The following is a 14077-nucleotide window of genomic DNA, read 5'->3' on the forward strand; positions in this document are numbered from 1 at the left end:
TATTGTACCGTCTACAGAGTGACAGACTTGGAATACGTCTATGTTATAGAATACCGCGAGTCACGTGTGACGACTACGTGTACGTTACAGAATACTGCGAGTCACGTGTGACGACGGTCACTAGCATTCTGAACCGTCACGTCAATGTTTACTGACAGCGTCGTATTTGGCGTGTAGTCTCTGGTTATATGTCGGTATATGTCGTGTTGGTTTAGTTTATATATGAGTAAACTATATAACGCGTAATCTGGAGCACTTTCGGTCGGTTACTATATTCTATCTGTATAATCATACCTAGTTTTATCTTGGAGTATGGTTACATTTTAAACACAGTGTAGTTATGACCATCCAATCGACATGATGACCTGCAGGAACACGTACATATGTAGCTGGTAATTTGAGTGTAGAATGATAGTTGCCTCCCTAACTTTCCCTGATATCAGATATACCGCCAGTTTTAGTTTACATGCAATATATATAACTTATCTCTTTCCTTCTCTGACATGTTGTAAAACAACCTGAATACACGTGACGAGCAGTGTTGGCATAGTTACATTGTGTAAGTTAGAGCTAAAACGTTTGCACATGTACAATTGTAACATGTCGGGGTCAAACAGCCACGGTTACGTCCGTATACAGAGCTCGGGGACGGTTACGTCCGTATACAGAGCTCGGGGACGGTAACGTCAGTATACAGAGCTCGGGGACGGTTATGTCAGTATACAGAGCTCGGGGACGGTTACGTCCGTATAGAGCTCGGGGACGGTTACATTGTACGTCCGTATACAGAGCTCGGGGACTGTTACGTCAGTATACAGAGCTCGGGGACGATTACGTCCGTATACAGAGCTCGGGGACAGTTACGTCAGTATAAAGAGCTCGGGGACGGTTATGTCAGTATACAGAGCTCGGGGACAGTTACGTCAGTATACAGAGCTCGGGGACGGTGACATCAGTATACAGAGCTCGGGGACGGTTATGTCAGTATACAGAGCTCGGGGACGGTGACATCAGTATACAGAGCTCGGGGACAGTTACGTCAGTATACAGAGCTCGGGGACGGTAACGTCAGTATACAGAGCTCGGGGACAGTTACGTCAGTATACAGAGCTCGGGGACGGTAACGTCAGTATATAGAGCTCGGGGACGGTGACATCAGTATACAGAGCTCGGGGACGGTTATGTCAGTATTCAGAGCTCGGGGACAGTTACGTCAGTATACAGAGCTCGGAGACGGTTACGTCAGTATACAGAGCTCGGGGACGGTTATGTCAGTATACATATCTCGGGGACGGTTACGTCAGTATACAGAGCTCGGGGACGGTGACATCAGTATACAGAGCTCGGGGACGGTAACGTCAGTATACAGAGCTCGGGGATGGTTATGTCAGTATACAGAGCTCGGGGACAGTTACGTCAGTATACAGAGCTCGGGGACGGTTATGTCAGTATACAGAGCTCGGGGACGGTTACGTCAGTATACAGAGCTCGGGGACGGTTATGTCAGTATACAGAGCTCGGGGACGGTTACGTCAGTATACAGAGCTCGTGGACGGTTATGTCAGTATACAGAGCTCGGGGACGGTTATGTCCGTATACAGAGCTCGGGGGAGTCTTTGTTTCACATGTATATCGGATCTATATCGATCTATATTGTTGTTAAAATGGACGAATCTATCAAATATACGGAATCACACCGACGACTTGACAATAGACTTGTAAATAAACCTTATGTAATTATAAATACATGGTCCATTTGTTCTAAATTAGCTCTAAACAGTTGCCAGGCGTGCAGTGTTTCCATCTGGCCCCGTCAAACCCCAATCGTATGATGTATCTCTATATATGTATTAATAAAATGCCATCGCACCAATTTATATAGTTGTACATATAAATGTCAGAGTCGACAACATACAATATACTGAGTTATAGACGTTAAAATGTCCAGGATTCTCGGTGTTTGTTCCTAGTATATCCATTTCATTGAAATACATATGCATACGTGGAACAACAACACCATCTCCATTTACTGGTTTATTAGCATTTATGAAGATAAAACAGTTATATTCTCTCTATACAGTGTATTTATATTAATTAACAAGTGAAAATTCTAGGAGCCATTTTGTCAATTAAGGACTGTATAATACATCGTAAAACTTGATCGAGAAACCGTCGAGGATACACAAAACGTGTCGGGACATCAAAGGGTTTACCTGTATCATTACAGTAACATACCAGCTATACGGTAAGGACACAAAACAGGTATTGTGTTACAAAGGGTAATAAAAGGTTTGTGGGACTTACAGCCAAAGTTAGTACATTATATACATAATTATAGTCCCCACAAACATTATCAACCTTAGTTAGTTCTCTCAGTGCCAACACTTGTACTGAAGATATACATAATTATAGTCCCCACAAACATTATCAACCTTAGTTAGTTCTCTCAGTGCCAACACTTGTACTGAAGATAGACCCTGAAAACTCTACACTTCAATACTTCAATAGTGTATCAAAAATGTCAAACTTTGCATTTAAAGAAAGCACGGTAATTAAAAAACCGCTTCACCAAAAACAGTATATATGTGCTTATTACAACAATAAATTTACTATTCTCACCATTCTATGGACGCAATAACAATTAACTGAATCTAAAGCGACTATATATTTAATATGCAAACTGAAAGTGTGATATAGTGTAAAGGTTCAATGCAAATCTACACCGGTAGTGTAATATATACCTAGTTATTGGGTCATTCTCCTCACGAGAGGGTGCGATATTTCGGAACAATATCTGATTTATAGTTCGGACAAAAGCCAGGTCTTTCATTTCCCAAAACAAAATTAAACAAAAATCAAATTGGAAACGCACGAGAATACAGTAACGATTGTATATCTACAGAAAAAAACACGAGCCTCAACAAAATATGCATCATGTTAACCAGGTGATCACTGCACGTGACCCGATAAGCGTTTCCTACAACACGTGTGTCGCCTCTACTGGGTGGTTGACTCCTGTAATTCTATGACAAATCGTACATGTCGTTGTACACTTATTGTAAATACTGCTGATTAGCGATACTGCTAACATCAGACAGGCCCAGCGTACACTAGTCAATGCTTACAAAGTTTATACACGTGTATTTACAATAAACACCATACCTTATACAGAGTACGTCCCGTCCACCAATGAAACAATGATGTCCAGATTTACAGAAGGTAAGCCAAACCTAACCGACTGTAATACTAGATATTCCTCTGTACAGTTAGATCACACGTGACACACAATCCTTATCACCGGGTGGCCTTCCTTTTACTCGATTATGTACTTTTTCTATGTTAAACACAGGTATTCGCCGAATAACACAACTACCTGTATACACGTGTATTTACCAGCTTAAAGGCAGGTGTGACGTACACTACTTTAGGGATCAACTGTTTTTGGAAGTTAATGACGTGATTTATTTCCTAACATGCGGTAAATCTTCTTCAATTACGATGCAATTAAATAAAACAAATAGTGAGTTTATACTTTGAGTTCCAGTTGTGTACTTTGAAAATAGATACATGTCTCTGTACCTCTCTCTCATTCCGCAGTAGTATGTCAAACAACAAGACACATCAATTAATCCGTGTGTGGAACTATCATAAAGACACATCAATTAATCCGTGTGTGGAACTATCGTAAAGACACATCAATTAATCCGTGTGTGGAACTATCATAAAGACACACCAATTAATCCGTGTGTGGAACTATCATAAAGACACATCAATTAATCCATTTGTGTTACTATCATAAAGACACATCAATTAATCCATGTGTGTTACTATCATAAAGACACATCAATTAATCCGTGTGTGTTACTATCATAAAGACACATCAATTAATCCATGTGTGGAACTATCATAAAGACACATCAATTAATCCGTGTGTGTTACTATCATAAAGACACATCAATTAATCCGTGTGTGGAACTATCATAAAGACACACCAATTAATCCACGCGTGGAACTATCATAAAGACACACCAATTAATCCACGCGTGGAACTATCATAAAGACACACCAATTAATCCGTGTGTGGAACTATCATAAATTAAAAAAACACACCAATTAATCCACGTGTGGAACTATCATAAAGACACACCAATTAATCCACGTGTGGAACTATCATATAGACACATCAATTAATCCGTGTGTGGAACTATCATAAAGACACATCAATTAATCAATGTGTGTTACTATCATAAAGACACATCAATTAATCCATGTGTGGAACTATCATATTTAGACATGTGTGGTACCATATTTAGACATATGTGGTGTACTCATCATATTACATGTAAGACATACGTGTGGTACCAACTTATTTAGACATATGTGTGGTACTATCATATTTAGACATATATGTCGTACTCATCATATTTAGACATATGTGTCGTACTCATCATATTTAGATATATGTGTCGTACTCATCATATTTAGACATATGTGTCGTACTCATCATACTTAGACATATTTGTGGTACTCGTCATATTTAGGAATATGTTTGGTACTTGTCATATTTAGACATATGTGTGGTACTTATCATATTTAGAAATGTTTTAGAATTATTTTTACATTCACAGTATCTATCAAGTCAATGAATTGTCGTCCGATCAAATCAGATCATTCAATTATTATTTATTTGCATACGTCACTAGAAGGACATTTACCACATCCACCGATATCCAGACTCCCGATCTATTCACAGTACATTAATGCCCTTGTGGCCTTTAACTATTGAGCGTTTTGTCCCGCGCTTATAATAGTGTGTGTATATATATACAGATTATCTATTACGATTTCCTCTATATATGTAACTGTCATTCTAATACTATTCTTATGCTAATGTCCAAAATATAACCGAGCTACTAGATGTAATGAAAATAATGAACCGCTCACTGCAACCTTACCTGAAGTGCGGTAAGCGTCCTAACTATAACTATAATAGTGCGGTACACGTCCTAACTATAACTCTAACTAGTACGGTAATCGTCCTAACTATAACTCTAACTAGTGGGACAAACGTCCTAACTCTAACTCTAACTAGTGGGACAAACGTCCTAACTATAACTCTAACTAGTACGGTAAACGTCCTAACTATAACTCTAACTAGTGCGGTACACGTCCTAACTATAACTCTAACTAGTGCGGTACACGTCCTAACTATAACTCTAACTAGTGCGGTAAACGTACTAACTATAACTCTAACTAGTGGGACAAACGTCCTAACTATAACTCTAACTAGTACGGTAAACGTACTAACTATAACTCTAACTAGTGCGGTAAACGTACTAACTATAACTCTAACTAGTACGGTAAACGTACTAACTATAACTCTAACTAGTGGGACAAACGTCCTAACTATAACTCTAACTAGTACGGTAAACGTCCTAACTATAACTCTAACTAGTGGGACAAACGTCCTAACTATAACTCTAACTAGTGCGGTACACGTCCTAACTATAACTCTAACTAGTGGGACAAACGTCCTAACTATAACTCTAACTAGTGCGGTAAACATCCTAACTATAACTCTAACTAGTGGGACAAACGTCCTAACTATAACTCTAACTAGTGCGGTAAACATCCTAACTATAACTCTAACTAGTACGGTAAACGTCCTAACTATAACTCTAACTAGTACGGTAATCGTCCTAACTATAACTCTAACTAGTGGGACAAACGTCCTAACTATAACTCTAACTAGTGGGACAAACGTCCTAACTATAACTCTAACTAGTGCGGTAAACGTCCTAACTATAACTCTAACTAGTGGGACAAACGTCCTAACTATAACTCTAACTAGTGCGGTAAACGTCCTAACTATAACTCTAACTAGTGCGGTAAACGTCCTAACTATAACTCTAACTAGTACGGTAAACGTACTAACTATAACTCTAACTAGTGCGGTAAACGTACTAACTATAACTCTAACTAGTACGGTAAACGTACTAACTATAACTCTAACTAGTGCGGCAAACGTCCTAACTATAACTCTAACTAGTGCGGTAAACGTCATAACTATAACTCTAACTAGTGCGGCAAACGTCCTAACTATAACTCTAACTAGTGCGATACACGTCCTAACTATAACTCTAACTAGTACGGTAAACGTCCTACCTATAACTCTAACTAGTGCGGCAAACGTCCTGACTATAACTCTATCTAGTACGGTAAGCGTCCTAACTATAACTCTATCTAGTGTGGTAATCGTCCTAACTTTAACTCTAACTAGTGCGGTAAACGTCCTAACTATAACTCTAACTAGTGCGGTAAGCGTCCTAACTATAAATCTAATAGTGCGGTGCATGTCCTAACTATAACTCCAACTAGTGCGGTAAACTTCCATTCATCACTCTAACTAGTACGGTAAACGTCCTAACTATAACTCTAACTAGTACGGTAAACATCCTAACTATAACTCTAACTAGTGCGGTAAACTTTCTAACTATAACTCTAACTAGTGCGGTAAACTTCCATTCATAACTCTAACTAGTACGGTAAACGTCCTAACTATAACTCTAACTAGTGCGGTAAACGTCCTAACTATAACTCTAACTAGTACGGTAAACGTCCTAACTATAACTCTAACTAGTGCGGTACACGTCCTAACTATAACTCTAACTAGTGGGACAAACGTCCTAACTATAACTCTAACTAGTGCGGTAAACGTCCTAACTATAACTCTAACTAGTGCGGTAAACGTCCTAGTTATAACTCTAACTATTGCGCTAAACGTCCTAACTATAACTCTAACTAGTGCGGTAAACGTCCTAACTATAACTCTAACCAGTGCGGTAAACGTCTTAACTATAACTCTAACTAGTGGGACAAACGTCCTAACTATAACTCTAACTAGTGCGGTAAACGTCCTAACTATAACTCTAACTATTGCGGTAATCGTCCTAACTATAACTCTAACTAGTGCGGTAAACGTCCTAACTATAACTCTAACTATTGCGGTAATCGTCCTAACTATAACTCTAACTAGTGCGGTAAACGTCCTAACTATAACTCTAACTAGTGCGGTAAACGTCTTAACTATAACTCTAACTAGTGCGGTAAACGTCCTAACTATAACTCTAACCAGTGCGGTAAACGTCCTAACTGTAACTCTAACTAGTGGAACAAACGTCCTAACTATAACTCTAACTATTGCGGTAAACGTCCTAACTATAACTCTAACTAGTACGGTAAACGTCCTAACTATAACTCTAACTAGTGCGGTAAACGTCCTAACTATAACTCTAACTAGTACGGTAAACGTCCTAACTATAACTCTAAGTAGTACGGTAAACGTCCTAACTATAACTCTAACTAGTGCGGTAAACGTCCTAACTATAACTCTAACTAGTGCGGTAAACGTCCTAACTATAACTCTAACCAGTGCGGTAAACGTCCTAACTGTAACTCTAACTAGTGGAACAAACGTCCTAACTATAATCTAACTAGTACGGTAAACGTCCTAACTATAATTCTAACTAGTGCGGTAAACGTCCTAACTATAACTCTTACTATTGCGGTAAACGTCCTAGTTATAACTCTAACTAGTGCGGTACACGTCCTAACTATAACTCTAACCAGTGCGGTAAACGTCCTAACTATAACTCTAACTAGTACGGTAAACGTCCTAACTATAACTCTAACTAGTGCGGTAAACGTCCTAACTATAACTCTATCTAGTGTGGTAATCGTCCTAACTTTAACTCTAACTAGTGCGGTAAGCGTCCTAACTATAACTCTAACTAATGCGGTAAGCGTCCTAACTTTAACTCTAACTAGTGCGGTAAGCGTCCTAACTATAACTCTAACTAGTGCGGTAAGCGTCCTAACTATAACTCTAACTATTGCGGTAAACGTCCTAACTTTAACTCTAACTAGTGCGGCAAACGTCCTAACTATAACTCTAACTAGTACGGTAAACGTCCTAACTATAACGTTAACTAGTGCGGTAAACGCCCTAACTATAACTCTAACTAGTGGGACAAACGTCCTAACTATAACTCTAACTAGTGGGACAAACGTCCTAACTATAACTCTAACTAGTGGGACAAACGTCCTAACTATAACTCTAACTAGTGGGACAAACGTCCTAACTATAACTCTAACTAGTGCGGTACACGTCCTAACTATAACTCTAACTAGTGCGGTACACGTCCTAACTATAACTCTAACTAGTGCGGTACACGTCCTAACTATAACTCTAACTAGTGGGACAAACGTCCTAACTATAACTCTAACTAGTGGGACAAACGTCCTAACTATAACTCTAACTAGTGCGGTAAACGTCCTAACTATAACTCTAACTAGTGCGGTAAACGTCCTAACTATAACTGTAACTAGTGCGGTAATCGTCTTAACTATAACTCTAACTAGTACGGTTAACGTCCTAACTTTAACTCAATCTAGTGCAGTGGGTAATGAACTGTATAGGTACTGGATTCCTTACTAAGTACAGTGGATGCTGATCCATAGGCGTATATTTGAGAGATGTTTTCGCCTTTGGCATCGACTACTACAGAGGAATCACTGCTGACTTTTAAGGATACACAACTCTAATAGTAAACTAAGTACCGACTGTGTCAATGTTGTGTTAGAGACTAGACGTAAACCGTTAACAACTCCAATCTCACGGCACAACAACGTTTCCTTTGTTTATCTGATATATAAGAGAAGCGTTTAATTAATTTTACATTTGATTTTAGTTTAAGGAATTGATTGTACATTAAACCCATATTAACCGGAGTATATAGACGAATCTGTTACAGTAAGATGACAATACTTTGTGTGGAATATTGACCTTTTAATGTCGGATTTAACAGCTTATTCTGCATGGTCTCATTTATAGTTATAAAGACCTGCTAATAATGCCCGTATATTTCAGATCAGCTGATCAGTAGTGTCCTGTGTATGGAAAGCACGACACGTCAAATCTACAACATTGTCACCACTATCACCACACCACTAAGTCTACAACATTGTCACCACTATCACCACACCACTAAGTCTACAACATTGTCACCACTATCACCACACCACTAAGTCTACAACATTGTCACCACTATCACCAGACCACTAAGTCTACAACACTGTCACCATTATCACCAGATCACTAAGTCTACAACATTGTCACCACTATCACCACACCACTAAGTCTACAACATTGTCACCACTATCACCAGACCACTAAGTCTACAACATTGTCACCACTATCACCAGACCACTAAGTCTACAACACTGTCACCATTATCACCAGATCGCTAAGTCTACAACATTGTCACTACTATCCCCACACCAATAAGTCTACAACATTGTCACCACTATCACCAGACCACTAAGTCTACAACATTGTCACCACTATCACCAGACCACTAAGTCTACAACATTGTCACCACTATCACCAGACCACTAAGTCTACAACATTGTCACCACTATCACCACTAAGTCTACAACATTGTCACCACTATCACCAGACCACTAAGTCTACAACATTGTCACCACTATCACCAGACCACTAAGTCTACAACATTGTCACCACTATCACCAGACCACTAAGTCTACAACATTGTCACCACTATCACCAGACCACTAAGTCTACAACATTGTCACCACTATCACCAGACCACTAAGTCTACAACATTGTCACCACTATCACCAGACCACTAAGTCTACAACATTGTCACCACTATCACCAGACCACTAAGTCTACAACATTGTCACCACTATCACCAGACCACTAAGTCTACAACATTGTCACCACTATCACCAGACCACTAAGTCTACAACATTGTCACCACTATCACCAGACCACTAAGTCTACAACATTGTCACCACTATCACCACTAAGTCTACAACATTGTCACCACTATCACCACTAAGTCTACAACATTGTCACCACTATCACCAGACCACTAAGTCTACAACATTGTCACCACTATCACCAGACCACTAAGTCTACAACATTGTCACCACTATCACCAGACCACTAAGTCTACAACATTGTCACCACTATCACCAGACCACTAAGTCTACAACATTGTCACCACTATCACCAGACCACTAAGTCTACAACATTGTCACCACTATCACCATACCACTAAGTCTACAACATTGTCACCACTATCACCACACCACTAAGTCTACAACATTGTCACCACTATCACCAGACCACTAAGTCTACAACATTGTCACCACTATCACCAGACCACTAAGTCTACAACATTGTCACCACTATCACCATACCACTAAGTCTACAACATTGTCACCACTATCACCACACCACTAAGTCTACAACATTGTCACCACTATCACCAGACCACTAAGTCTACAACATTGTCACCACTATCACCACTAAGTCTACAACATTGTCACCACTATCACCAGACCACTAAGTCTACAACATTGTCACCACTATCACCAGACCACTAAGTCTACAACATTGTCACCACTATCACCAGACCACTAAGTCTACAACATTGTCACCACTATCACCAGACCACTAAGTCTACAACATTGTCACCACTATCACCAGACCACTAAGTCTACAACATTGTCACCACTATCACCAGACCACTAAGTCTACAACATTGTCACCACTATCACCACACCACTAAGTCTACAACATTGTCACCACTATCACCAGACCACTAAGTCTACAACATTGTCACCACTATCACCAGACCACTAAGTCTACAACATTGTCACCACTATCACCAGACCACTAAGTCTACAACATTGTCACCACTATCACCAGACCACTAAGTCTACAACATTGTCACCACTATCACCAGACCACTAAGTCTACAACATTGTCACCACTATCACCAGACCACTAAGTCTACAACATTGTCACCACTATCACCACACCACTAAGTCTACAACATTGTCACCACTATCACCAGACCACAACATTGTCACCACTATCACCAGTCTACAACATTGTCACCACTATCACCAGACCACTAAGTCTACAACATTGTCACCACTATCACCAGACCACTAAGTCTACAACATTGTCACCACTATCACCAGACCACTAAGTCTACAACATTGTCACCACTATCACCAGACCACTAAGTCTACAACATTGTCACCACTATCACCAGACCACTAAGTCTACAACATTGTCACCACTATCACCAGACCACTAAGTCTACAACATTGTCACCACTATCACCAGACCACTAAGTCTACAACATTGTCACCACTATCACCAGACCACTAAGTCTACAACATTGTCACCACTATCACCAGACCACTAAGTCTACAACATTGTCACCACTATCACCCAGACCACTAAGTCTACAACATTGTCACCACTATCACCAGACCACTAAGTCTACAACATTGTCACCACTATCACCAGACCACTAAGTCTACAACATTGTCACCACTATCACCAGACCACTAAGTCTACAACATTGTCACCACTATCACCAGACCACTAAGTCTACAACATTGTCACCACTATCACCAGACCACTAAGTCTACAACATTGTCACCACTATCACCAGACCACTAAGTCTACAACATTGTCACCACTATCACCAGACCACTAAGTCTACAACATTGTCACCACTATCACCAGACCACTAAGTCTACAACATTGTCACCACTATCACCAGACCACTAAGTCTACAACATTGTCACCACTATCACCAGACCACTAAGTCTACAACATTGTCACCACTATCACCAGACCACTAAGTCTACAACATTGTCACCACTATCACCAGACCACTAAGTCTACAACATTGTCACCACTATCACCAGACCACTAAGTCTACAACATTGTCACCACTATCACCAGACCACTAAATCTACAACATTGTCACCACTATCACCAGACCACTAAGTCTACAACATTGTCACCACTATCACCAGACCACTAAGTCTACAACATTGTCACCACTATCACCAGACCACTAAGTCTACAACATTGTCACCACTATCACCAGACCACTAAGTCTACAACATTGTCACCACTATCACCAGACCACTAAGTCTACAACATTGTCACCACTATCACCAGACCACTAAGTCTACAACATTGTCACCACTATCACCAGACCACTAAGTCTACAACATTGTCACCACTATCACCAGACCACTAAGTCTACAACATTGTCACCACTATCACCAGACCACTAAGTCTACAACATTGTCACCACTATCACCAGACCACTAAGTCTACAACATTGTCACCACTATCACCAGACCACTAAGTCTACAACATTGTCACCACTATCACCAGACCACTAAGTCTACAACATTGTCACCACTATCACCAGACCACTAAGTCTACAACATTGTCACCACTATCACCAGACCACTAAGTCTACAACATTGTCACCACTATCACCAGACCACTAAGTCTACAACATTGTCACCACTATCACCAGACCACTAAGTCTACAACATTGTCACCACTATCACCAGACCACTAAGTCTACAACATTGTCACCACTATCACCAGACCACTAAGTCTACAACATGTCACCACTATCACCAGACCACTAAGTCTACAACATTGTCACCACTATCACCAGACCACTAAGTCTACAACATTGTCACCACTATCACCAGACCACTAAGTCTACAACATTGTCACCACTATCACCAGACCACTAAGTCTACAACATTGTCACCACTATCACCAGACCACTAAGTCTACAACATTGTCACCACTATCACCAGACCACTAAGTCTACAACATTGTCACCAATATCACCAGACCACTAAGTCTACAACATTGTCACCACTATCACCAGACCACTAAGTCTACAACATTGTCACCACTATCACCAGACCACTAAGTCTACAACATTGTCACCACTATCACCAGACCACTAAGTCTACAACATTGTCACCACTATCACCAGACCACTAAGTCTACAACATTGTCACCACTATCACCAGACCACTAAGTCTACAACATTGTCACCACTATCACCAGACCACTAAGTCTACAACATTGTCACCACTATCACCAGACCACTAAGTCTACAACATTGTCACCACTATCACCAGACCACTAAGTCTACAACATTGTCACCACTATCACCAGACCACTAAGTCTACAACATTGTCACCACTATCACCAGACCACTAAGTCTACAACATTGTCACCACTATCACCACACCACTAAGTCTACAACATTGTCACCACTATCACCAGACCACTAAGTCTACAACATTGTCACCACTATCACCAGACCACTAAGTCTACAACATTGTCACCACTATCACCAGACCACTAAGTCTACAACATTGTCACCACTATCCTTATACCACTAAGTCTACAACATTGTCACCACTATCACCAGACCACTAAGTCTACAACATTGTCACCACTATCACCAGACCACTAAGTCTACAACATTGTCACCACTATCACCAGACCACTAAGTCTACAACATTGTCACCACTATCACCAGACCACTAAGTCTACAACATTGTCACCACTATCACCAGACCACTAAGTCTACAACATTGTCACCACTATCACCAGACCACTAAGTCTACAACATTGTCACCACTATCACCAGACCACTAAGTCTACAACATTGTCACCACTATCACCAGACCACTAAGTCTACAACATTGTCACCACTATCACCAGACCACTAAGTCTACAACATTGTCACCACTATCACCACACCACTAAGTCTACAACATTGTCACCACTATCACCAGACCACTAAGTCTACAACATTGTCACCACTATCACCAGACCACTAAGTCTACAACATTGTCACCACTATCACCAGACCACTAAGTCTACAACATTGTCACCACTATCACCACACCACTAAGTCTACAACATTGTCACCAATATCACCAGACCACTAAGTCTACAACATTGTCACCACTATCACTAAACCACTAAGTCTACAACATTGTCACCACTATCACCAGACCACTAAGTCTACAACATTGTCACCACTATCACCAGACCACTAAGTCTACAACATTGTCACCACTATCACCAGACCACTAAGTCTACAACATTGTCACCACTATCACCAGACCA

General features: G+C 40.3%; 1 protein-coding gene across 3 annotated transcripts in view; it reads right to left on the reverse strand.

Moving 5' to 3' along the window:
- The window catches only part of LOC117342079, a 73952-nt gene that overhangs the window by 43756 nt on the left and 16119 nt on the right, over nucleotides 1-14077 (reverse strand). Inside the window, exon 1 of one of the 3 annotated variants that reach the window (XM_033904062.1) lies at nucleotides 3163-3289. The exons of the other annotated variants lie outside the window; for them this stretch is intronic. The gene's annotated coding sequence lies outside the window, so the exon portion shown is untranslated. Of the gene's footprint in view, nucleotides 1-3162; nucleotides 3290-14077 lie in introns of those variants that run through there. 3 annotated transcript variants of the gene reach the window in all.

Source organism: Pecten maximus, chromosome 14 (genome assembly GCF_902652985.1).
Source record: "Pecten maximus chromosome 14, xPecMax1.1, whole genome shotgun sequence".
Classification (NCBI taxonomy): domain Eukaryota; kingdom Metazoa; phylum Mollusca; class Bivalvia; order Pectinida; family Pectinidae; genus Pecten; species Pecten maximus.